Consider the following 25941-nt stretch of genomic DNA (forward strand, 5'->3'; position numbering starts at 1 on the left):
AGCTTTTCCTTTGGCTCTTTTTACCTGTTTTTGAAAACTTCGCAGGAGGAGGAAGAACTATGGGCGTGTTGTCGGCGGAGACTCGGGGATTGACGGTGGCGGCGGGAGCCGGGGTGAAGACACGGAGGAGCCGCTGGTCGGAAGTGGCAGATTGCGTGGGGTAGGCGCACCGCTGCTTGGATTTGCTTCTGGGGCAGCGGGGGCTGTGTGCAAACACCACTGGTCTCTGAAGCCTCGTTGTGGGCTTTTTCCTATAGCGGGGGCTAAAACACAGTTAGGCTGGGCACAGGAGGGAGTCGATTGGGATCAATAAGGGGAGTTGACGCTCCGGGAGAAGGCTGAACACTGTCTATGGCATCTGCAAATGACCCCGTGTTAGACCTGGCACATTGGCGTGAGTCTCCCTTCCATTTTTTCGCTGTGCCTCATGTATTTTTTGCTGGTGTTAGTTGCACAGGGTACTGTGCCACTGCTGTCCAGTGCCACAGTGCAGGTGCTCCCTATTGTAAATTAATGCATCATTTGTGATTCCATGATTGGTTGGTTTGGTTTACTTGTCAGACCCTAGTACAGTGCACCAGGAGTGCCCAGGTCTTGTAATCCAAATACTGCTGGTGGGCTTGCAGCACTGGTTGTGCCACCCACAAAAGCAGCCTGTAAAAGTGTGTCTAAGGTCTGCCATTGCAGAGCCTGTGTGCAGCGTGGTACTGTCATGCTGACTGGGCAAGTGCACCCACTTGCCAGTCCCTAAACCTTCCCTTTTCTTTACATCAGACACCCCTATGGTAGGCCCAAGGGCAGGGTGCATTGTAAGGATAAGGTAGGACATGCCCTGGTGTGTGTGGCATGTTCTAATAGTGAATGACAGCCATTTTCGTTTTTCACTATTGCAAGGCTACCTTTTCTCCATAGACCAGAATGGGCAGTTTGGTTATTCCATTTTATAATCCTAACTGACTCAGGGAATATGGTAGAAATTCGAATTTACTATGCCTGAACTCAGGATGAAAAGAGACATCTTTTAGTGAAGTTGGTTTTAACATTCTGTGTTTGAAAATGCCACTTTTAGAAAGTTTATAAAAGGAAACAATGGCTCACGTGGGTTAATGATCAATAATATAATATATGTCACAAAATAACAATAAAAAAGAAGGGGGTTAAACATGAAGTCAGAAAGAAAAGCTGACCACACACATTGGAATATTGGTAGAAAACATTTTTTTGTATTTATAATGTAAAAGTTTGTTAAAGATTAGAACCAATCTCACGGTACATATTCAAAACAAATAACAGTCTTGATACATAATTTTGAAGGGTGTCCCAATGAAACCAGTGATTAAACCTAAACAGAAAAAAGTGACACAAAGTGCAACATAAAAGGGTTTCAATTAATCATTACAAAGGCGATCATAAAAAATGAAAAAAAATTATAATTATCAACACTTGATCATTGTAAGTGTCAGAAAATGATTCGCCAGTTTCGTCAACGGCTTTTCGACCCTGTCTGAGATAAAGGGTCTCTTCAGTACAATTTAGTGGAGGGCACCTAAAAATTAAATAAAAATACTGTCAAGGTGAGGAGCTCTCTTTTATAAGGGAAGATGACAATAGAGCAGTAATCTTTGAACAATCTACCTGATCGGCAAGAGTTTTGGTCCACGTAAATATATCTAGTGTCACCGTGCTCAATGTGAAAAAGAATAACTCACAGGGCGCCCGACCGGATGCTATAAACATGAAAGTTAGAATGTTGATAATACTACGGGTGGAATATGCGAGTCCATAGAATTATCCGTGTACACATTTCTCACTTACCCCTATGAGAAACGACTCAGGAGGAAGCTGGTATTCAGTAGTTTTTATCCATTGCTTGTAAAATGATAATGGGATCCTAGCGTAAAGATCAAGTTGTTTGCGGGAAAATGAAGGACGGAACCCCAATGTGCAGACTGCGTGATAGCTGTCGCTTGTTACGAGGTTTTCAATTAAACTATATCGGAGTTAAAAAAGGAAGAGAGAAGGTCTCAGGAGAGGATTTTCCGAATATCCTTTGAACACTTATTAGGAATACAAAAAAGCATCCGTACCTCTCTTGGAGTATTTCAAATGTATAAGTTCTCCGCATTACGCAATCTGCATGGTACAGTCACAGCGGTTGGTAGGGAAAGAGCTATATTTAAAGGTGATTGGATGTAGGGCAGCGAATCAAAATGCCGCGTCTACAATAAAGAAGCGGAAGGGAGCATATCGTATTGCTAAGCAACCAGAACACCTCATTCAAAAGTGAGCAATTGAAATTCGGTATTGTCAATAAAGTTCGAACAACATAAAATAACTTTTCAGCCTGGTATGCGGGGACACTAATGAATCATAAAGAAGAAAATGAGCGCACAGTCAATTTTAAAACCAATTATAGAAAAACAGAGCAACAATTCACGCCCCGAACAAAGTTTGAAGGCGGTCCACAAATGGTGCATCAATCATGTTCTATACAAAGAGATCCTAGTCACTATCTACAAATAACACACATATAATGTATATTCTACACAGGATCTAAAGGTAATTTTAGGTTGATACATCATTATCATTGTAATTACCCACAAAAATAAAAAAAAATCAATAAAGCCTTTGACAAATCACCACTCATTATCTGTACAATGAATCATTGCATTTTTTGGTGGTTACACATTAATCAAAGTTCAACACATCTATCATTAGTTCTTCTGGAACAACATTTCAGTTAATCACATCAGAATAACATGTACTATTTACAATCTTGATTCATGGAGTTATACACTCTTTTATCCGCAGCCAAAGTGTAATCACCAAATTCTTTTTCTCCATTGGGTCTTTGCCAAGTATTGGTGAACATACAACAAATTCTAGGCCAATGTCGAGAACCATATAGTCAGCTGAAAAGGACAATATAAAAAGGGAGAGATTATTAAGTGAGGGTTGTAATAAAACCTCGCCATTCTTCAGCCGAATTCAATCCTTGTCTGATAGAGTTGGTCCGTTCTATCCAGCGGCATTCTAGTCTTTGAAATGTTTGTGATATATCTCCGCCTCTACTGGAGGCAACCACTCTATCTATCACTTGCCAGCGGATGTCACTTGCTGTGTGGCCTTTCTCCATGAAATGATTGACTAGCGGTGCATTAGGGACCGAGTTCCTGATCCTACTTCGATGCTGTCCTATCCGTGCTTTCACAGTCTGTTGGGTTTGTCCAATGTAGGGTAATCCACATGGACATAATATACAGTAAACTACATTCTTTGTATTGCAATTCGCAAAGAAATTTAATTGCTGTTTGACCTTACCATGTTCAAATTTTTTTGTATTAACCGTGAATTTTCAAGCCACACAATTACCGCACTTATAATGTCCTTTTAAGTCTGGTAGGCCCCAAACTGATTCCAATTATCTCGTTATTTGTAACGGGTTTTCCATTGATGATCTAATGAGATGATCCTTTATATTCTTTCCTCTTTTAAAGGCAAACATGGGGGCGTCAATGCTAGAATCTATACTTTTGATAATGTGCCAATTTTTTGTGATTAACTTACGAATTAAATTTGTGTGTATACCAAAAGTGGTGACGCAAATAAGTTTGTTTACTGAGGATTTGGCTTTTGGAGTGAGTAATGTTTCTCTTGGGCAAAACCAAGCTCTTTTCAAAGAATTCTTTACCAGCTTCTTTGGGTAACCCCTCGATAACAGTTTTTCTCTTAGAATATGCGCCTCTCTCATGTAGTCCTCTTTTTTGGTGCAGTTGCGACGTAGTCGCAAAAACTGCCCATGGGGTAGGCCATCTCTTAATGCACGTGAGTGATGACTGTTGTAGGCAAGTAAAGTATTACGTTCTGTGGGTTTTCTATGTAATGAAGTATACAATTTCCCACCTTCATGTAATATATTTAGATCTAGAAAAACAATACTAGACTCATGTATGTTAGATGTGAACTTCAAATGTGGTTGAACAGTGTTTAGATAAACAACAAAGTTGTTGAACTCAGAAAGTGTCCGACCAAATCAAAAAAATATCATCTATATACCTTTTCCAACAGGTGATCTTGGAATGGTATACATTATTATCATTAAGGACAAATTTGTGTTCAAGGTGATCCATATAAATATTCGCCAGATTTGGGGCAAAAATTGCACCCATACTGGTACCGGAACACTGTCTGTAGTATTCACCTTCTGACACAAAATAGTTGTGTGTTAATGCAATCCGTAGAAGTGTAATGATAAAGGAAGTAGGGACCCAATTGGGTTTAGGTCTTGTCTCTAATAGGTCCTGAATAACTTGTATACACTCTTGTTGGGGTATATTCGTGTACAGTGAGGTGATATCTAGAGTCGCTAACCTGTTCGCTGTAACGTCATATGGTCTATCCTCCAAGAGATTGAACATATGCATGGAATCTCTAACATAAGTTTCTTGTAGAGGGACATAATCTTTGGTGAATAAATATATATATTGGCCGATGGGTTCAAGAATTGAACCACATCCTGACAATATAGGACGACCTGGGGGATTGGTGATATTTTTATGTATTTTAGGGAGAGTATACAGAACAGGAGTTCTAGGACAATCGGTATTAAGATATTGAAATTCTTTTTTGTTTAAAAAGCCTTCTTCTAGGCCCTCTCTTGTTATTCTCAATATCTCCTCTTTGATTACAAACAGTGGGTTATTCACAAGTTTCTTGTAATGTTTTTCTTCACCTACTTGCTTCCTAATTTCAATGTCGTAGTCCTCTCTGTCCTGAACGACAATCCCGCCCCCTTTATCCGCGGGTTTCAATACGATTGAGTTGTCATTTTTAAGTGACAGCAAAGCTTTCGTTCATCCAAGCTGATGTTATATGGGATAAACTGCCTGCTCTCATTTAAATTGTCTATCCCTGCCGGAATTACCTTCTCAAAAGTCAATACTTCTGGTGGCATCATGCCATTACTTGGATAAAAAGTTGAAGGTGGTCTTAGTCCTGTGACAGAATCTGGTATGGGGTTATCTTTTCCCATAAAGAATATTTTCAGTCGTATTTTACGAAAAAACTGGTACATCTCTGTCTTGAGATTAAAGAAGTTGGTACATTCAGTTATCACAAAAGATGGTCCCTTACTTAAAAGAGAAACCTCAGAGGAGGATAGGAGGTGCTGGGACAGATTAAAGATGGGAATACTTTCTGTCCCTCTATTTGATTGATCTAATAAGATTGGGGTCCCCACTGATAATATTTGTTTCGGGTTTGACGTTCCCCCGCATATTGATGCCATATTCTCCCCCTCCCCCTCCTCTTGCCTCCTCGATCTAAAAAAGGCTGACCAGGGTGACTATCTGTGCGACTTGGCCCAGGTTGTACGTCAGAGTCACTTGAGCCACCAGAGGACTCAGAGAAAGTAATAGGTTGATTACGCCTGAATCTACCCCAGGTGTTCTGTCTATTCTGAGCCCCAGTTGTGTTATAATAGTCCTCTCTCAAGTAGGGATACGCCCTTTCTTTGAAAATGCTTTTGATATCTTTTGTCACTTTATCCGCCTTTTTCTTAATTTCAAAAGAATTAAAGTCCTCTATCGATTTATTGATCTTATCTAGAAGTGTTTTAGTTTCTTCTATATTGTCAACACCAAATAGTTCTTTTTCCAATTCTTCAATTTCCTTCAATTCAGTTTTGGCGTGATCTAGTGCCGTTTCCACACCCAGCACCATCCAGTGGCGCGAACAAGTTGTGGAAATACCACTGAAACCGCCTTTAAACTTAGGATCGTCATGAAAAATGCCAGGGACGTTCCTGACCACCAACCCTTGGGGAATAATTCCAGCCTTCAAATATTCAGTCAGCATGTGCGCATGTAGCTCTGTCCTTACATGTTTTTTCTTTGCTTTTTCTATTTTATCCAATAGTAATTGACGTGGGCTCACAGTAGAGAAAGATTGATTAGAAAATAAAGAAGGTACACTTGTCAATTTAGTAATATATTCTTCTGTGTATAGGGGAGCTTCTCTCTCTGACATCTTAACCCTGAACCAAAAAATGTATAAACCCTATGAATCATAGGGTATAGCAAAAATCATGTGAAAAGGATAAACTCCTTGCGGTGCTGCCACCGCTCTAAATAATTTAACCAAGGAACAAGGAAACCCTACTCACAAAGAGCCTGGGTAATGGTTTATAAAAGGAAACAATGGCTCACATGGGTTAATGATCAATAATATAATATATGTCACAAAATAACAATAAAAAAGAAGGGGGTTAAACATGAAGTCAGAAAGAAAAGCTGACCACACACATTGGAATATTGGTAGAAAACATTTTTTTGTATTTCTAATGTCAAAGTTTGTTAAAGATTAGAACCAATCTCATGGTACATAATCAAAACAAATAACAGTCTTGATACATAATTTTGAAGGGTGTCCCAATGAAACCAGTGATTAAACCTAAACAGAAAAAAGTGACACAACGTGCAACATAATCATTACAAAGGCGATCATAAAAAATGAAAAAAAATTATAATTGTCAACACTTGATCATTGTAAGTGTCAGAAAATGATTCGCCAGTTTCGTCAACGGCGTTTCGACCCTGTCTGAGATAAAGGGTCTCTTCAGGACAATTTAGTGGAGGGACACCTAAAAATTAAATAAAAATACTGTCAAGGTGAGGAGCTCTCTTTTATAAGGGAAGATGTTTGAACAATCTACCTGATCAGCAAGAGTTTTGGTCAACGCAAATATATCTAGTGTTACCGTGCTCAATGTGAAAAAGAATAACTCACAGGGCGCCTGGCCGGATGCTATAAACATGAAAGTTAGAATGTTGTTAATACTACAGGTGGAATATGCGAGTCCACAGAATTATCCGTGTACACATTTCTCACTTACCCCTATGAGAAACGACTCAGGAGGAAGCTGGTATTCAGTAGTTTTTATCCATTGCTTGTAAAATGATAATGGGATCTTAGCGTAAAGATCAAGTTGTTTGCGGGAAAATGAAGGACGGAACCCCAATGTGCAGACTGCGTGATAGCTGTCGCTTGTTACGAGGTTTTCAATTAACTATATTGGTGTTAAAAAAGGAAGAGAGAAGGTCTCAGGAGAGGATTTTCCGAATATCCTTTGAACACTTATTAGGAATACAAAAAAGCATCCGTACCTCTCTTGGAGTTTTTCAAATGTATAAGTTCTCCGCATTACGCTTCAGCAGGAGAACAACGTTCAATCTGCATGGTACAGTCACAGCGGTTGGTAGGGAAAGAGCTATATTTAAAGGTGATTGGATGTAGGGCAGCGAATCAAAATGCCGCGTCTACGATAAAGAAGCGGAAGGGAGCATATCGTATTGCTAAGCAACCAGAACACCTCATTCAAATGCGAGCAATTGAAATTCGGCATTGTCAATAAAGTTCGAACAACATAAAATAACTTTTCAGCCTGGTATGCGGGGACACTAATGAATCATAAAGAAGAAAAGGAGCGCACAGTCAATTTTAAAACCAATTATAGAAAAACAGAGCAACAATGCACGACCCGAACAAAGTTTGAAGGCGGTCCACAAATGGTGCATCAATCATGTTCTATACAAAGAGATCCTAGTCACTATCTACAAATAACACACATTAAATGTATATTCTACACAGGATCTAAAGGTAATTTTAGGTTGATACATCATTATGATTGTAATTACCCACACAAATTAAAAAAATTCAATAAAGCCTTTGACAAATCACCACTCATTATCTGTACAATGAATCATTGCATTTTTGGGTGGTTACACATTAATCAAAGTTCAACACATCCATCATTAGTTCTTCTGAAACAACATTTCAGTTAATCACATCAGAATAACATGTACTATTTACAATCTTGATTCATGGAGTTATACACTCTTTTATCCGCAGCCAAAGTGCAATCACCAAATTCTTTTTCTCCATTGGGTCTTTGCCAAGTATTGGTGAACATACAACAAATTCTAGGCCAATGTCGAGAACCATATAGTCAGCTGAAAAGGACAATATAAAAAGGGAGAGATTATTAAGTGAGGGTTGTAATAAAACCTCGCCATTCTTCAGCCGAATTAAATCCTTGTCTGATTAGAAAGTAGGCATTTTCTTGTCTAATCATTCAAACCTTCCTCTGCTAGGCTGTGTGTATTCCTTTGTCTGGAGTTTGAGTGACAGGGCTTGGGAATTCCAGGAGACAGGGTGAGGTGTCCCAGAGGTGATGGGTGGGAAGAGTTGCACCTGGGACCTGAATAGGGCTGTGCCTGCCTTCCACAATGCTGGCTCCAATTCCTAGGGAGCGGCTGATGTCTCTGCCCTGCACAGTGAATGAAGAGAAGGAATCCTGTCAACAAAGTGCTCCAGAGCTGTACTTGCCTTCCACAATGCTGGCTCCACCTCCTGTGGGGCGTCTAATGTTTCTGCCCTGCACTGTGAAAGGAAAGGAGAAGTCTGGTAAACAGAGTGCTCAGGAACTGGTTTGGACTGGGCAAAGGCCCCTGTGCCTTCAGAGGACAAAGGATTTCTGGGTATAAATATTGGGACCCTGATCCCAAGAATTTAGATCACTTTGGGAAAACAAGAAGAACCTCTGCTGAGGGAGGAACCAGAAGAAGCTGAGGAGGAAACTATCCCTGAACCTGGAGGATTGGCCTGCAGTGGTTGCCTTACTGCCAAAAGAGGAGAAAGGAACTTTGTGTGTACTTTGCTCAACTTGTGAAGGATCACCAAGGGCTTGGAAAAGAGCTTGCCTCCTGCTGAAGTCTCAGGAACAACAGACTTCACCCCCCAGCTCCCCAGAGTTCTTTGGAAGTGCCTGCTGCTGTTGTTGGGCCTTCTGAGGGACTGCGTGTCGCAAGGAGCTGGAAACAGGACTCAAGAAGGAGAAGCGTGCCGCCGTCGGAGCTGTTGTCGTTGCATCTCGTAAAGTGTGTCACCACTGCAGCATCACATCGAGCGGAAGCGTCTCGCATCATCCAGGAAGTGTCTCGCAACGCCGAAGAAGCATGTCGCCATCGCAGTCATCGTAGCTGACGCATTGCGCCGCATCAAGAAAAGCGCCTCGCATCTACGGAGAAGCGTGCCGCCGTCGGAGCTGCTGTCGTCACATCGCGTAAAGGGGTGTCGCCGCTGCAACATCGAGCGGAAGCGTCTCGCAAACGTCGGAGAAGAGTGCCGCTGCCAAAGCCGCTGTCGACGCATCGCGTAAAGGGTGTCGCCGCTGCAGTTGACGCATCGAGTCGAGTCTTCTCACAACATCGGATCGTAATGCATCTGGAAGATCTTCACGTCTTTATTTCTTTGCACCAAAAACTTCATCGCATCAACATCGTTGCAACACAATTGTTGCCCTGTGTGTCGCATCTAAAAGGTACATTGACTTAAGGTGTCACATTTGAGAACTAAGCAAAATCCTACCATCTAAAGTAACAGTATTGTGTATTTTTGTCGGTTAATGGTCTTGTGGTAAATCTATATAAAGAATACTTATTTTTGATATAAAACCTGTGTGGTGTCCATTTGTAGTGTTGTCACAAATGCTTTACACACAGCCTCTGAGAAAAGCATGTCTGCTTGTGCCAAGCTACCAAGGGGGTGAGCAGGGGTTATTTTAGGAGTGTACCCCCTTACCCTGACTAGAGGAGAGGGTCCCTATTTGCCACAAGTGCATACCTGTGCCAACTAGAGACCCCCAAGTCTAACATTGGTGAGGATTCTGGACATGCATTTGTGACTCATGTACAGTGATTGGTGAACACTACTTAGTGAGTCCAGACCTTAACACAACCAATACTTGTTGGTAGATTTCTTTTTGGGACTTTCTATTTTTGAGTACTGCCAAGCTTAACCATGGTGGAGAAAGCAGCATCCATACTCTCTGTTGATAATGAATGGGAATGGGAAGAAGAGAAACTGGAAAGCTACAAAGTACAACAGCTGAAATTCTTTTGCAAAAAATTTAATGTTTTCACTACTGGATGCAAAAATAAGGCAGAGTTCTACAAGGCGCTGAGGGCCTGGGTAGAAGCAAGGAATGCCACTGATAATGATAATGCAGAGGAGCAGCTGGATGGGCCAGTGGGTCCAAGAGGAAGGAGAACCCCTTCCCCTGCCGGTAGCAGTGTTTCTGGTAAAAGTCTATCTCCAGAGGAGTTGGCAGATAGAAAAGAGTGTAGGATGCATGAAATTGAGCTGACCAAGCTCAAGTTAAGTGGGCAGTTAGAATTTGAAATGCAAAGTAGGAAGTTAGCCCTAGAAGAGAAAAAACTACAGTATGAACATGAAAAGGTTTTGAGGGAGTTGGAGTTGAAAGCCCAGAATTTAGAAATTGCTCCCTCTGGTGGCAGCACACCGTCAATGCCTGTGGAATCTAGAGTATGTATCCCTAAAGATGTGGTGAAGGAATTTTTTTTAAATGATATTGGGCAGTGGTTTAAGGGTTATGAGGTAGCCATGTCTTCCCACCGGGTCCCTGAGAAGGATTGGGGAGCGGGGTTGTGGGGACGGTTCCTTAGTGAGGGGCGGGACACAATGCTAGACTTGCCTTCTAACGTCTATAATTCCTATCCCCACATGAAAGATGCACTGATGTCTAGATATGGTTTGACCCCTGAGATGTACAGAAAGAGGTTCAGGGGTTGCACAAAGATAGCAAACAGTACCTATGTTGAATATGTTACTTTTTTCTGCAGAGCATTGGATGGTTGGGTGAAGGGTAGCAAAGTTAATGATTTTCAGGGATTGGTTGATTTGATTGCATGGGAGCACTTGTCAAGTAGCTGTTTTCCTGAGCTACGCCAGCACCTGATTGATAGTAGGCTGACTAATCCTAGGAAGCTTGCTGAGGAGGCGGACCGCTGGGTCAGTACCAGGGTCCACAAGGGTCACGTGGGAGACTCAGCCAAGAGTGGCCACGGTCCCCAGCAGAAGAGTGGGGGGGACAAGAGTGAACAGAGGGAGTTCCATAAGAGGCCCCAAAGTAATTCCCAAGGGAACCAAGGGAAAGGTTCTCAGCCTCCCCCCCCAGAAACCGTCAGGGGCCCGACAGGTCCAACTGTTCAAAGAGGGCCCCCGAGATGCTACAAATGTGGAGAACTGGGTCATTTTGCCAATGATACCAAGTGTTGCCTTTTTGGAAAACCAGCACCCACTGGTGCAGCCCCCCGGCAGATGGTTAGCGTAGCCCTGGGTGAGGAGAGGGGTGCCCAAGGTGGGTGGGGTCCCGCAGAGATGTCCCTTGTCTAATTAGGAGACTGTGAGGTGGTCCCCAGGACCCAGCTGCCTGATGGGTGACCATCAATGGCCATAGAGTGGAGGCTCTGAGAGACACAGGGGCCCGTGTGACAGCTGTCAAGTGTCACCTGGTGTCTCAAGAACAGGTTGTCCCTGGTGCATTCTACCCAGTTGTTGCCGGTGACAACACAGAGAGTCACTGCAAGGTGGCTCAGGTTTTCTTTGAGTGGGGGGGGTCTCTGGTACTCTTCAGGTAGCTGTGAGGCCCGCCATGCCTGTTGACTGTTTGTTAGGGAATGACTTGGAGAGCTCACATTGTGCGAAGGTGGAGTGGAATGCACATTTAGAAATGTTGGGTATGCCTGACTGGGCGTGTGTGACCACCCGGTCAATGGCAGCAAGTAAAGGTGCTCAAGAGGACCTGGAGCCTGAGAGGGAGGCCCAGGTACCTGCCAGCAAGAGGAGAGGCAGGGGGCGCGGGAAACCGGCCCCCAAAGTTCCCACAGTCCAGGAGGGAGCAGACCCTGAGGGGGATGCCCTGGAGCCTACAGGGGAACAGGTAGCCGAACAGGGGGACCTGCCTGAGCTGACCCATTGGCAGCAAGAAGGAGGACCCTCCAGGGAGGAATTCTGCAAGGAGCAGAAAGAATGCCCTTCTCTTGTGGGTCTGCGGCAACAGGCTGCAGACCAGGCAGCAGGTGACCAGTCTGGATCACATTGGATCTACTGGGAGAATGACCTCCTGTATACAGAGCCTAAGGTTGCTGAGCCTGGGTCAGCGCGTGTGCTGGTGGTACCCCAGCGCTTCAGAGCCTTCCTACTGGGACTGGCTCATGATGTTCCATTGGCAGGACATTTGGGGCAGGACAAGACCTTTGAAAGGCTTGTCACCCATTTGTATTGGCCCCAAATGCGCAGGAGTTCAGACACTCACTGCAGGACAAGTCAGACTTGCCAGGCAAGTGGTAAAAGTGGGAGGAAACGCAAGGCTCCTGTCCAGCCATTCCCTGTTGTCAGCACCCCCTTTGAACGGGTGGGTATTGACATTATGGGGCCACTGGACCCCAAGACAGCCATGAGCAACAGGTTCATCCTGGTCTTGATGGACCATGCCACCCGGTACCCGGAAGCCATACCTCTGAGGACAGTGACGGCCCCCATGGTGGGACGAGCACTGATGGGAATTTTCTCCTGAGTGGGATTCCCTCGCGAGGTAGTGTCTGACCGGGTAACCAACTTCATATCCAAGTATATGAAGTCCCTGTGGCAAGAGTGTGGTGTAACCTACAAGTTCACCACTCCTTACCACCTCCAAGGAAACGGGTTGGTTGAGAGATTCAACCGAACCCTTAATGGCATGATAATGGGTTTCGAGGAACCCATGAGGCGTAAGTGGGACGTCTTCTTACCATGCCTGCTCTTTGCTTACCGTGAGGTGCCACAGAAATCTCTAGGGTTCAGTCCCTTTGAGCTTCTCTATGAACACCCCATAAGAGGACCTCTAAGTCTGGTCAAAGAAGGCTGGGAGCAATCTCCCAGGAAACCTCCCCAGGATGTATATAGCTACATGCTGGCCTTTAGGAACCAGGCTAGGCGTTTCAGACAACTCGCTGAGGCGAATCTGGAAGCCAGCCAGGAGGAGATGAAGCGGTGGTATGACCAGAATGCCACTCTGGTTGAGCTTCAGCCTGGACAGAAGGTGTGGGTCATGACTCCCGTGGAGCCCTGTGCGCTCCAGGATAAGTGGACCGGCCCCTTTGAGGTTGTGGAGCGCAAGAGTCCGGTTACCTACTTGGTGGACTTGCGGTCTCCCAGGAACCCCTTGAGGGTCCTGCATGTCAACCGCCTGAAGCTCCACTTGAGGGGTCTCAAGGGGCTTGCTCTTGGCAACAGATGCTGGGATGAAAGAGGAGATCGAGCCTCTTCCTGACCTCCTGTCAGCCAGAGAGCAAGATGGGTCAGTGGATGGTGTCAACCTCTCTTCCACCCTGACCCCTGAGCAACAGAATGACTGCCACCAGTTGTTGGAACAGTTTTCTGATCTGTTCCCCCCTGGTTCCTGGTGTCACTGATTGGTGCGTTCATGAGGTGGACACTGGGGACAGTTCACCTGTGAGGCACAAGGCCTACAGAGTAACTGACAGGGTAAGGGCTTACATCAAAGAGGAGGTCTCAAAGATGCTTGCGCTAGGGGTAATTGAGTTCTCTAGCAGTCCTTGGGCCAGCCCAGTGGTCTTGGTCCCAAAGGCTGCCGCGCCGAGTGCCACACCCAAACTCCGGTTCTGTGTGGACTACAGAGGGCTCAATGCAGTCACCAGGACTGATGCACACCCCATCCCCAGAGCTGATGAGCTCATAGATCGGCTAGGGGCTGCACGGTACCTCAGGACGTTTGACTTAATGTCTGGGTACTAGCAGATCGCCTTGACCGATGGGGCAAAGGAGAGGTCAGCATTCTCCACACCAGATGGGCACTACCAGTTCCGGGTTATGCCCTTTGGGATGAAGAATGCCCCACCCACCTTTCAGAGGTTGGTCAACCAGGTGTTGGCTGGACTGGACTCGTTCAGTGCCGCCTACCTGGATGACATTGCAGTGTTCAGCGCCAGCGCCACCTCTGGGAAGTGTTGATGGCACTGCGGAGGGCAGGCCTCACGATCAAGGCGAGTAAGTGCCAGATTGGGCATGGTTCCGTGTTGTACTTGGGACACCAGGTAGGGAGCGGCCAGGTGGCGCCCCTACAGCCCAAGATTGAAACCATCCTGGCTTGGGAGCCGCCCAAAACCCAGACAGAGGTGAGAGCCTTCTTAGGACTCACAGGTTACTACAGGAGGTTAGTCAAGGGGTATGGCAACAATGTTGCACCCTTGACAGCGCTGACTTCCAGGAAGTAGACAAGGAAAGTGATTTGGACTAACACCTGTCAGGAAGCTTTTGAGGCCTTAAAAACTGCTATGTGCTCAGCGCCCGTGCTCTTGGCACCCAACTTCTCCAAGGAGTTCATAGTGCAAACAGACGCTTCAGAGCATGGTGTGGGGGCTGTTCTATCACAGATGAATGAGGAGGGCCTAGATCAACCTGTAGCCTTCATCAGTAGGAGGTTACTTCCACGGGAACAGAGGTGGAGTGCTATTGAGCGTGAGGCTTTTGCTGTGGTCTGGGCACTGAAGAGGCTGAGACCCTACCTGTTTGGGGATCACTTCTGGGTTCAGACAGACCACAGGCCCCTCAGATGGTTGATGCAGATGAGGGGTGAGAATCCAAAGCTGTTAAGGTGGTCCATTTCCCTACAAGGGATGGATTTCACGGTGGAACATCGACCCGGTACAGAACACGCCAATGCTGATGGTCTGTCCAGATTTTACGTCTTAGTGATGAGAACTCCCAGGAGGTAGGGTAGTTCTGCCCACATTTCAGCTGGAGGGGACACATGTTAGACCTGGCACATTGGCGTGAGTCTCCCTTCCATTGTTTCGCTGTGCCTCATGTATTTTTTGCTGGTGTTAGTTGCTCAGGGCACTGTGCCACTGCTGTCCAGTGCAACAGTGCAAGTGCTCCATATTGTAAATTAATGTATCATTTGTGATTCCATGATTGGTTGGTTTGGTTTACTTGTCAGACCCTAGTACAGTGCAGCAGGAGTGCCCAGGTCTTGTAATCCAAATACTGCTGGTGGGCTTACAACACTGGTTGTGCCACCCACAGAAGCAGCCTGTAAAAGTGTGTCTAAGGTCTGCCATTGCAGAGCCTGCGTGCAGTCTGGTACTGTCATGCTGGCTGGGCAAGTGCACCCACTTGCCAGTCCCTAAACCTTCCCTTTTCTTCATATCAGACACCCCTATGGTAGGCCCAAGGGCAGGGTGCATTGTAAGGATAAGGTAGGACATGCCCTGGTGTGTGTGGCATGTTCTAATAGTGAATGACAGCCATTTTCGTTTTTCACTATTGCAAGGCTACCTGTTCTCCATAGGCCAGAATGGGCAGTTTGGTTATTACAGTTTATAATCCTAACTGACTCAGGGAACATGGTAGAAATTCGAATTTAGTATGCCTGAACTCAGGATGATAAAATACACCTTTTAGTGAAGTTGGTTTTAATATTCTGTGTTTGAAAATGCCACTTTTGAAAAGTAGGCATTTTCTTGTCTAACCATTCAAACCTGCCTCTGCTAGGCTGTGTGTATTCCTTTGTCTGGAGTTTGAGTGACAGGGCTGGGGAATTCCAGGAGACAGGGTGAGGTGTCCCAGTGGTGAATAGAGAGATCTGCCTCTATATGGGTGGGAGGAGTTGAACCTGGGACCTGAATAGGGCTGTGCCTGCCTTCCACAATGCTGGCTCCACTTCCTGGGGAGCGGCTGATGTCTCTGCCCTGCACAGTGAATGAAGAGAAGGAATCCTGTCAACAAAGTGCTCCAGAGATGAACTTGCCTTCCACAATGCTGGCTACACCTCCTGTGGTTATATATTAACAAAATGGGGTGACCCTGTGTCCCTAGGAACCTTGGTATTTGATATATAAAGAACAATGGTTCCCTTGGGTAGAAACAATGCGTATTGCGGTTAGCCGTAGTTACTCCAGCATAACATATGATACATTTCTGAAAGCCAGAACTTTTCTTAAGCAAATGGGGGAAGGAACAAGAACACAGAAAAAAGGGTTTTTCATTAATTTATGTATCAGAATTGATAGCATTCGTTATGCGAACCAAATTACATACAACAAAAATACATTGCAGAATTTTTGCACTTCAAAATTCATACAGTGATACACAATGGTGAGATAGTAGTGCTCAGTGGTGATATAGATACACAGTGCAGTGAGGTGGTAGTGGGGGGATGCGGTTTGTTTTGGAGGGCCAAATTCAAGAAGCAGTGACAAGTACGTTAAACAAATTATATAGTTGATAGCGACTATGTCCTGCAATCTGTGCCAAAATAGATCGTCGACGTTTCAACCCTATGGGCGCTCGGTGGAGTGTCACAAGCGGGTCTTCATCAGGACTGTGGAGGAGGAGAGGCCGCCTATGGGAAGGAGTATTATAATAATGAGTGTTCAAGTTCCCATTGTTCGAAAGTAATTAAATCAAGGAATTGTATTATAGACTCACCCTAGAATTTCAAGGGCGGTCAAGGCAATTGATTGAAGGGGTTGGTTTATTCTAGCACCATGTCTGTGAAAAATAAGGTACTTGTGAGAGAGGAATTTAGTGTGATGTTATTCTCACCCAACAAGAAGTTCGATGCACCCTGGTCTTGTATGAACTTAGCAATATATTCTTCTGTGTATGTTAGAGTTTCTCTATCAGACATGCTGTAAAAACTTTTTCATACACAACTAGTAATTAGAAGGAAATGCCTTCACAAAAAACACACAAAGTGAGAGTAAAAGTACCCTCGCAGGAAGCATCTGCACTGAATTATATATTAACAAAATGGGGTGACCCTGTGTCCCTAGGAACCTGGGTATTTGATATATAAAGAACAATGGTTCCCTTGGGTAGAAACAATGCGTATTGCGGTTATCCGTAGTTACTTCAGCATAACATATGATACATTTCTGAAAGCCAGAACATTTCTTAAGCAAATGGGGGAAGGAACAAGAACACAGAAAAAAGAGTTTTTCATTAATTTATGTGTCAGAATTGATAGCCTTTGTTATGCGAACCAAATTACATACAACAAAAATACATTGCAGAATTTTTGCACTTCAAAATTCATACAGTGATACACAATGGTGAGATAGTAGTGCTCAGTGGTGATATAGATACACAGTGCAGTGAGGTGGTAGTGGGGGGATGTGGTTTGTTTTGGAGGGCCAAATTCAAGAAGCAGTGACAAGTACGTTAAACAAACTATATAGTTGATAGCGACTATGTCCTGCAATCTGTGCCAAAATAGAGCGTTGACGTTTCAACCCTATGGGCGCTTGGTGGAGTGTCACAAGTGGGTCTTCATCAGGACTGTGGAGGAGGAGAGGCCGCCTATGGGAAGGAGTATTATAATAATGAGTGTTCAAGTTCCAATTGTTCGAAAGTAATTAAATCAAGGAATTGTGTTATAGACTCACCCTAGAATTTCAAGGGCGGTCAAGGCAATTGATTGAAGGGGTTGGTTTATTCTAGCACCATGTCTGTGAAAAATAAGGTATTTGTGAGGGAGGAATTTAGTGTGATGTTATTCTCACCCAACAAGAAGTTCGATGCACCCTGGTCTTGTATGAGCTTAGCAATATATTCTTCTGTGTATGTTAGGGTTTCTCTATCAGACATGCTGTCAAAACTTTTTCATACACAACTAGTAATTAGAAGGAAATGCCTTCACAAAAAACACACAAAGTGAGAGTAAAAGTACCCTCACAGGAAGCACCTGCACTGAATTATATATTAACAAAATGGGGTGACCCTGTGTCCCTAGGCTAACTGGTCTCATATAATGGCTTTTTGCCCTAAAATTATGTCATTTTGGAAAGGAATGTTTTCTTTGCTTTCTCTTCATTTACATTTTACGATCACCAGATATGATAATTTAATCATAGTTGGATTTGATCCAGAGTTAAATTTGGCTGATTCTATGGCGAAACTTTTGTATATTTTAGTAGCAGTGGCTAGATCACTGATTCTTCAGTATTGGAAGACAGAAACAGTCCCAACTGTAGAAGAATGGTACCAAAAAATTAAGAAAGTCAGGAAATCCGAATTTATATTTGCACAAAGGATTGGGGCACTGCGTAAATTCACCAAAATTTGGGAATCTTATTTTGACTAAAATTATTTTTTGATTGTGGTAGATAAATTTCGATATTCGCTACTATAATCTAAATCGTTGAATTGTCTCTATTTTGTGGGGGTCTCTCTCTCTTTGCTTTCTGTTGATGTACTATGTTTAGATCCAGCATATTGTTTATGTATGATAAATTGTATTATCTGTTCTAATGGATTGCCAAGAACCCAATAAAAATTAATAAAAAAAAAAAAGAAAAGCACGTGACCCGAGGGCAGTAGGGGAGAAGCTGCCTTTCTTTGTCAAAAATCTGTGCCAGGCTCATGAGGAGTCTGAGGAGGGTTGGGGCTCACCACATTGCCAGGATAAGAAAACAGCAACATCCTGCGGCTGCCAGCTTGACCCGACACTCGCCACGGTAGGGAGAGCACTCTGAGGGTGCGGGATCTGCCACTGCTGAATCACTGACAAAATATCGACTACCACAATATCGAGGTACAAAAATTTTGTGACAAAAATCAAAGTCAAGAATATCGACATCCTATCTACATCGTGGTAAGTACAAAAAATTGAAAAAAATATATGGTTGTCACAAATATCATTGTTAAAAATATCGTTGTTTTTTTATGTTAAAAAAATAATGTAAAATAAAGTAAATAATACATATAATTAAAATAAACATAGTCAAAACTATTTTAAAATGTTTAAAAATGATAACTAATACATATAGGGGCCGATTCCAATCCTGTAAAAAGGCAGTACGAATCGTTGTACGGAGCGTTTTCTCTGTACAACTCGTACCCGGTAAACTGTCCCTACAACCTAGGAAGTCCGATTCGTACAGAAAGCCTATTTCCGTACGAATCATACAAAAGACCGTATGTGGAAAAAATACCTACGATTCTGATCAGGAACAGCTTGTATGCGACGTCCGGACATATTCAGGCACCGGTTTCCGGCCCAGCAAGTACGATTCGTCCCTACGTCTCTCCGTACGGCTCTTTTTTTACGGGAGTCAAAGACAGCCGGAAAAGCAGAGTTCGACGCGAACCGCCACGCAACGGAGCCCAGGTACGCGATGTACACGCCATGAACCCCATCGTACGTGTCATCCCGGTCCTCCTAGCCTACGACCTGATGCACCGGACCCGACGCACATGCCGCAGAAGGTGAGAACAACACCCAGGGGCCAGGGTGGGGGTCAGGGGCAGGAAACATACCCCATACCCAAATCCAAACCTATAATATGGAGCCCATACATTACCACCAGGGTCTGGTCACTTGCGGGGGCGTGTCCACCAACCCCTGCGTACCGCAACAACGGAAGTGGACGTGTACGGTGCATACCACACGTACCCCTACGGCACCACTAGAACAGTGATACGGACCGTACACACGCAATGAATGCGTGGGTACGGTGTGTACCACATGTACCCCTACGGCACCATTAGAACAGAGATACGGACCATACACACGCAATGATTGCGTGGGTATGGTGCGTACCACACGTACCCCTACAGCACAGTAGAACTGTGATACGGACCGTACACACGCAATGAATGCATGGGTGCGGTGCGTATTACACGTACCCCTACGACACAGTAGAACAGAGATACGGACCGTACACACGCAATGAATGCGTGGGCACGGTGCGTACCACACGTGCCCCTATGGCACCATTAGAACAGTGATACGGACCGTACCCACGCAATGAATGCGTGGGTACGGTGCGTACCACACATACCCCTACGGCACCATTAGAACAGAGATATGGACCGTACACACGCAATGAATGCATGGGTACGGTGCGTACCACACGTACCCCTACGGCACCATTAGAACAGAGATACGCACCGTACACACGCAATGAATGCGTGGGTACGGTGCGTACCACACGTACCCCTACAGCACAGTAGAACAGAGATACGGACCGTACACACGCAATGAATGCGTGGGTACGGTGCGTACCACACGTACCCCTACGACACAGTAGAACAGTGATACGGACCGTACACACACAATGAATGCGTGGGTACGGTGTGTGTCACACATACCCCGTTAATACGAGGCGTACACAATCCAGGAATGTGGGCGTAGAGGACTGGCCCAGCATGTTACCTTCATACTGGTGTGTGTAGGTCCAGGCCAGCAGTGTACTGCTCCAAGGGGGTGCGTGGGTGGGTGCAGAGGACTCCCAGAAGTGTCCACACATATGAGGGGTGGGTGCATATGACTCCTAGCAGTGTCCACACATATGAGGGGTGGGTGCATAGGACTCCTAGCAGTGGCCTGCAATATGAGGGGTGGGTGCATATGACTACCAGCAGAAGACAGAGACATGAGGGGTGGGTGCATATGACTCCTAGCAGTGTCCAGACATATGAGGGGTGGGTGCATATGACTGCTAGCAGTGGCCTGCAATATGAGGGGTGGGTGCATATGACTCCTAGCAGTGGACAGAGATATGAGGGGTGGGTGCATATGACTCCTAGAAGTGGACAGAGATATGAGGGGTGGGTGGATATGACTCCTAGCAGTGGACAGAGATATGAGGGGTGGGTGCATATAACTACCAACAGTGGACAGAGGTATGAGGGTGGGTGCATATGACCCCTAGCAGTGTCCAGACATATGAGGGGTGGGTGCATATGACTCCTAGCAGTGGACAAAGATATGAGGGGTGGGTGCATATGACTCCTAGCAGTGAACAGAGATATGAGGGGTGGGTGCATATGACTCCTAGCATTGTCCAGACATATGAGGGGTGGGTGCATATGACTACTAGCAGTGCCCTGCAATATGAGGGGTGGGTGCATATGACTCCTAGCAGTGGACAGAGATATGAGGGGTGGGTGCATATGACTCCTAGCAGTGTCCAGACATATGAGGGGTGGGTGCATATGACTCCTAGCAGTGGCCTGCAACATGAGGGGTGGGTGCATATGACTCCTAGCAGTGGACAGAGATATGAGGAGTGGGTGCATATGACTCCTAGCAGTGGCCTGCAACATGAGGGGTGGGTGCATATGACTCCTAGCAGTTTCCTGCAACATGAGGGGTGGGTGCATATGACTCCTAGCAGTGGACAGAGATATGAGGGGTGGGTGCATATGACTCCTAGCAGTGGCCTGCAATATGAGGGGTGGGTGCATATGACTCCTAGCAGTGGACAGAGATATGGGGGGGTGTACACCATCATCAGATGACCACACCTACACGGTGGTATGGACGCATCCCTATCTTTGGACTATGATTTTAGTGCCATTACAACACATCACTGACAGCAGGTTCCCACTCCCAGGACGATGGATGTCTGTCACATACTGCATGACATACCACATGTGGGTGTGAGGACATTTAACACATGCATACCCACCCATGGCGGATGCAGCACAATACAAACCCTGATTTCATGCCAACACACTGTATAGTCATGTAACTGCATACTAAACTAAGATAGCCAAAGGGAACACACACTGTCACGCACATCCCAGGACTGATAGGAATGTACAGGTGCTGGTCCAGCCACCAAGATGTTGTCTCTCATGAAAGGAATAGGGTTCAATTCCACCACATACAATGCCCACAATTGTGAGTCATGTGCCCAAATACCCTGCATAACAAGTACCATTTGTGTGGTAGGCCGTGATTGCACACATGCATAGTGCTGAAAAAGGCCAATTTGTCCCTGAAGGCATTCCTACATACCCAAAACACAAGTACAGGGACAAGCAAGGATGGCACAGATGATTCAGCAGGAGACATCGGTGAGCAGGCATGGCCATTGTTGAAGGGATCCGTCACCAACAAAGGAAATGTGGACACAGGTCAGCACAACAATTGTGCAACTGTTTGCAGGGAAGATGTCAGGTGCCACAGAGGAAGGAACACTCCTTGGGACAATGTCTCCAAACTAAACGAACACACACTACCAATGAATCTTTGCAGAGACATTGTGATGGCACACAGATACCATGGTCCACCTCATGACCATCATACAAAAACATTTCTCAGAACCCTAACACATTACCAGAACACCAACTCCCGGAGCCTCATCACCAACATCAAGTACCTGAAATGCAATAGTGTTGAAAGTAAAAGAAAAGGCTTTATTCAGTACCAAAAATAATTTAATGTAAAAGATACTATGTACAAAGGCCAATGGCCAGTCCAATTCTCAAGTCCAAGGGTGGACGTAGGGGACCGCGTCCACCCCTCCCTTGCCTGCACTAAGGAACCTCAAGGTTTGTCGACCGGGGGGGCATCATCTGTGACAGGACCAGGCACCGCAGGGACATGAGGGGGAGGGATAGGTGTGGTGGGTGCAGGGGTGGACGTCTCCACCACAGGGGGTGGGGCAGCGACAAAGGTGGAGGTGAACACGGCGCTGCACACTGCTGCTAGGGCCTCCAACCTAACCCCTGCACCTGAAGATACCCCAGGGCCAACGGAGGGTGTGGTGGCCGAGGGATGGGGTGCAGCGCTCTTGGGGGAGGGGGTGGACATGGTGGGGGACTCATCTCCCGTGCCCGGGGACTTCCTCGCCCGCTTGTGGGGTGGTGGCTCAGTGGGGGCGAGGCCCAGCCCAAACACACAGGTCTCCTTAGGTGACAGTTTGGCAGGGGAGCTAAGGAGAGTGGTTTTGGAGGAACAGGGTTGTGAGGACTGCGGAGTGCTACTGTGGCTGCGTGTATGTCGTCTGCTCCCAGCCCCTGTGGGTGTGCCTACATCCCCCTGAGTGTGCGTGCCAGGAGGTGTGCGCTGTGCCTTACTTGGGGGTGTGCTGGATGTGTCTGGTGGGGTGCGTGCCCGTGACTGTCTGGATGTGCGTTGGGCAGACATGGGAAAGGGCAGTGTGGATGGGTCCAGGGTAGGGGGGGACGGAACGCTGCAGGAGAGAAACTGCTGCGATCAGGGAAGAGTCCATGGACCGAAGAAACCTGCGTTGGTCAGACATCGTTGCTGACATGCCCTCCATGAACGACACCATCTGTGTGAGCAGTTTAGTGTGTCCATGGAGGACAGTCAGCACCGATGCCTGCCCAACCTGCAACTGCCGCAGTATGTCCACAGAATCTTCACTGAGGGCAGCAGGGGTGACAGGGGAAGGGGGTGCGGTGCCTGGGACGAAGGAGACATGGTGGGACTCTGCACGGACAGAAGGGACGGGAGCAACTGGGAGGACGGAGATGGTAATGGAGGAGGCGGGGACAGATGTGGGGATGCTGCCAGTTGGTGTTGCAGCCTCCGCCTCCTCAGGGAGGTCAGCCTCGGACCCGTCGGCGTCGTAGCTGCTCTCGCCTCCAGACAGGTCCTCCGACTTACTCCCCTCGCCCTCTGTGCCACTGGCTCCTTCTGACTCCACAGCACTGGTGGCACTGTTGCTGGGTCCCTCCTGAGGTCCATGCAGGTGTCTCCCTCGGTTGCGGATGATGATGCTGTGGGCAAGGAGAAGAAACCGAAATGCATCAGTCACCTGTATACATCTGACACATGAGCACAAGAACAATTGGTCACAGTGCATATCAGGCAATGCATCATGAGTAACAGCTAGATAACTCCGCACATATGTAAGCCCTGTACTGCCCAGTTTGTAGACCCACTATGCCACTTGGACACCAGGAAAAAAAGACAACAAAAGGCCACAACTTGACTGAGAAATACACTGAGAAGCTAGTGTCTGTGAACCGGTGAGCAATGCAATACAATGAAGTCATGCCACCTCTTGTTTAACCTGAAAGAAACAGTAGTGGTGCACCCATTGTAAACTGACCCACCTCAATACTCAAGGTGTCACCACACTCAGAGACCTGTAAGTACCTTGGAACCCCAAACCAAAAAATGTCGCTAACTTGGGACTCACAATACTTTACACAATCTGCATGTTTTGAATGTGCCAATTCGCCATTTCGGGAAAAGAACACTCATGTGCCAGCATGAAATATGTCGCACAAGGCAGTGCACACAAAAGTACATTTACACTGTCATTGAAGAAGCTGGCACCTTTTCAAAGAAGCCACTGTTAGAAATTAATGGTGTTGCAGACAGTACATATACATGGGCCCACAGAGGACTGGATGTCTTGAGACTCGTCAGTTTGTATCGCCAACAACAAAGGAGTCTCACAAAATCAAGAGCAATGTGGGAACATGTATATGGAGAATCTGAAACACCATTTACTTCTAACAGTGGCTTCTTAGAAAATGTGCCAGTGTGTTCCATGAAAGTGGAAATATATTTTGGTGTGCACTTCCTTGGGCGACTTTTTCCATGCAGGCACATCAGTGTTCTCAACACAAATCATCCAATTCCCACATTTAAAACATGAAGAACTGTTGACAAGTGCTGTGAGTGCCAAGGTACAATTTTGTAAGAGTAACAAATTATGTCAGTTGTTACATGGCCATCCGTCACCTGATTAAACAGTTGGCTACACATTTGACCTACTGCCTGTCATCTGGAGTGGCACACATGTCCACACCCAGAACAATGCATTAGCTAATGGGCCTGCAATTGGGTAGAAAAAAAGCCTAGCTGTACAGTTGGGACACCCTCATGGCAAGCCAGAATGTACACACAGATGTCATCACACAAAGTCCAAACAGCATTACATCAGAACCACACACAGGTGCTAAAAATATATGAGCAGGAATCATGTTTATAAAAAACTGACACAGGCTGCAAAGCAGGTAAATTAAGCATTGGCCAGCATCACAGGGGCACTGCACGGTGATTCTTTGTACAGCCAAGTATAACACACAAGTCAGACCTGGAAATGAAAAATCAGGGTTGCACATGTATGCCTCCCCTGCACACCCCACCCCATGCCTGAGTCAATGTGATTGATACAGATCAAGAAGTGACACCTCTTATTCAGGGTTACAATAACTGTGCTGGAAAAATAGCTTCATTTACACAAAATCACCTTGTGGGGCTGGCAACACATATTTGTGACACAGAACCATCAACAGATTGTTGTGAATAGCCACACAGGCACTGCCCAGTGTGAGTATGCACAAGCAAAATGGTGTATCCCTTTCCAGTGGACACATGTAGCACACATTTGCTAAATACTAACTAGGCCAAGGAACAATGCCACAGAGGCAGACCTATGCTGAACACACAGAGAATGTGCACAGTGTTGGATGACACACATGATTAGGAGGCCAGGGTGTCTCAGGGAACTGTAGTGGGCACACTGCTCCGTGGTCCTGGAATGAGCTAACTGTACCATGTTCAACTATCATGGCAATATGCATATCTCCCACTCAGGCACATCATGTCTGAGGCCACAACATTGGTCATGCATGCTGCAAGGGTGTTCATTGTAAAGCTCACACTCCTATGTTGAGAATCATCATCAGTGACAACAAATATGGACCCCCAACATAGTGAACAGGTCATGGCACAGGCAAGGTACCAACACAAGTCACAGACCAATTGAATAGTAGATTGGGTTACAGGTAAAGTTGCCCGGCGCTCAAAAAAGTCTCAGACACTGGTCCCCACCAGTGTAATTTCAAAATATTATACAAAAGTACATCTGAGAATCATATATATCCAAGACAAGCTGTGTGGGACACTGTGTGGGACACTCAAAATGACACCAACGCAACACCCTGAAACCTCACGCACTGGATCAGCAACTGATCCAACAATCTTGCAACATTGACGGACTTTCCTGTGAAGCACAACAATAGTTAAGGCACCTGGGACAAGGCAGACCTACTGGACTCCTACAGACCTAGCCGGACTCTTGTGCACACCTTGCAACACAAAAAGCCATCATTGACCTTACAGGCCTGGAAAAGACCACACACAGCCATCACCATATCATCAGCAAGGACAAGTGGAGATCCTTCAGATAGTGCTGAGACACCAAAACACACGACATCAAGGAGCTCATCAGCATTGTGAGTGAACTGACAGCAGATCTCCATCCAAGACACCCCACCCTTACAAGGCAGATCACATCCCTT

Source organism: Triturus cristatus, chromosome 8 (assembly GCF_964204655.1).
Source record: "Triturus cristatus chromosome 8, aTriCri1.1, whole genome shotgun sequence".
Classification (NCBI taxonomy): Eukaryota; Metazoa; Chordata; class Amphibia; order Caudata; family Salamandridae; genus Triturus; species Triturus cristatus.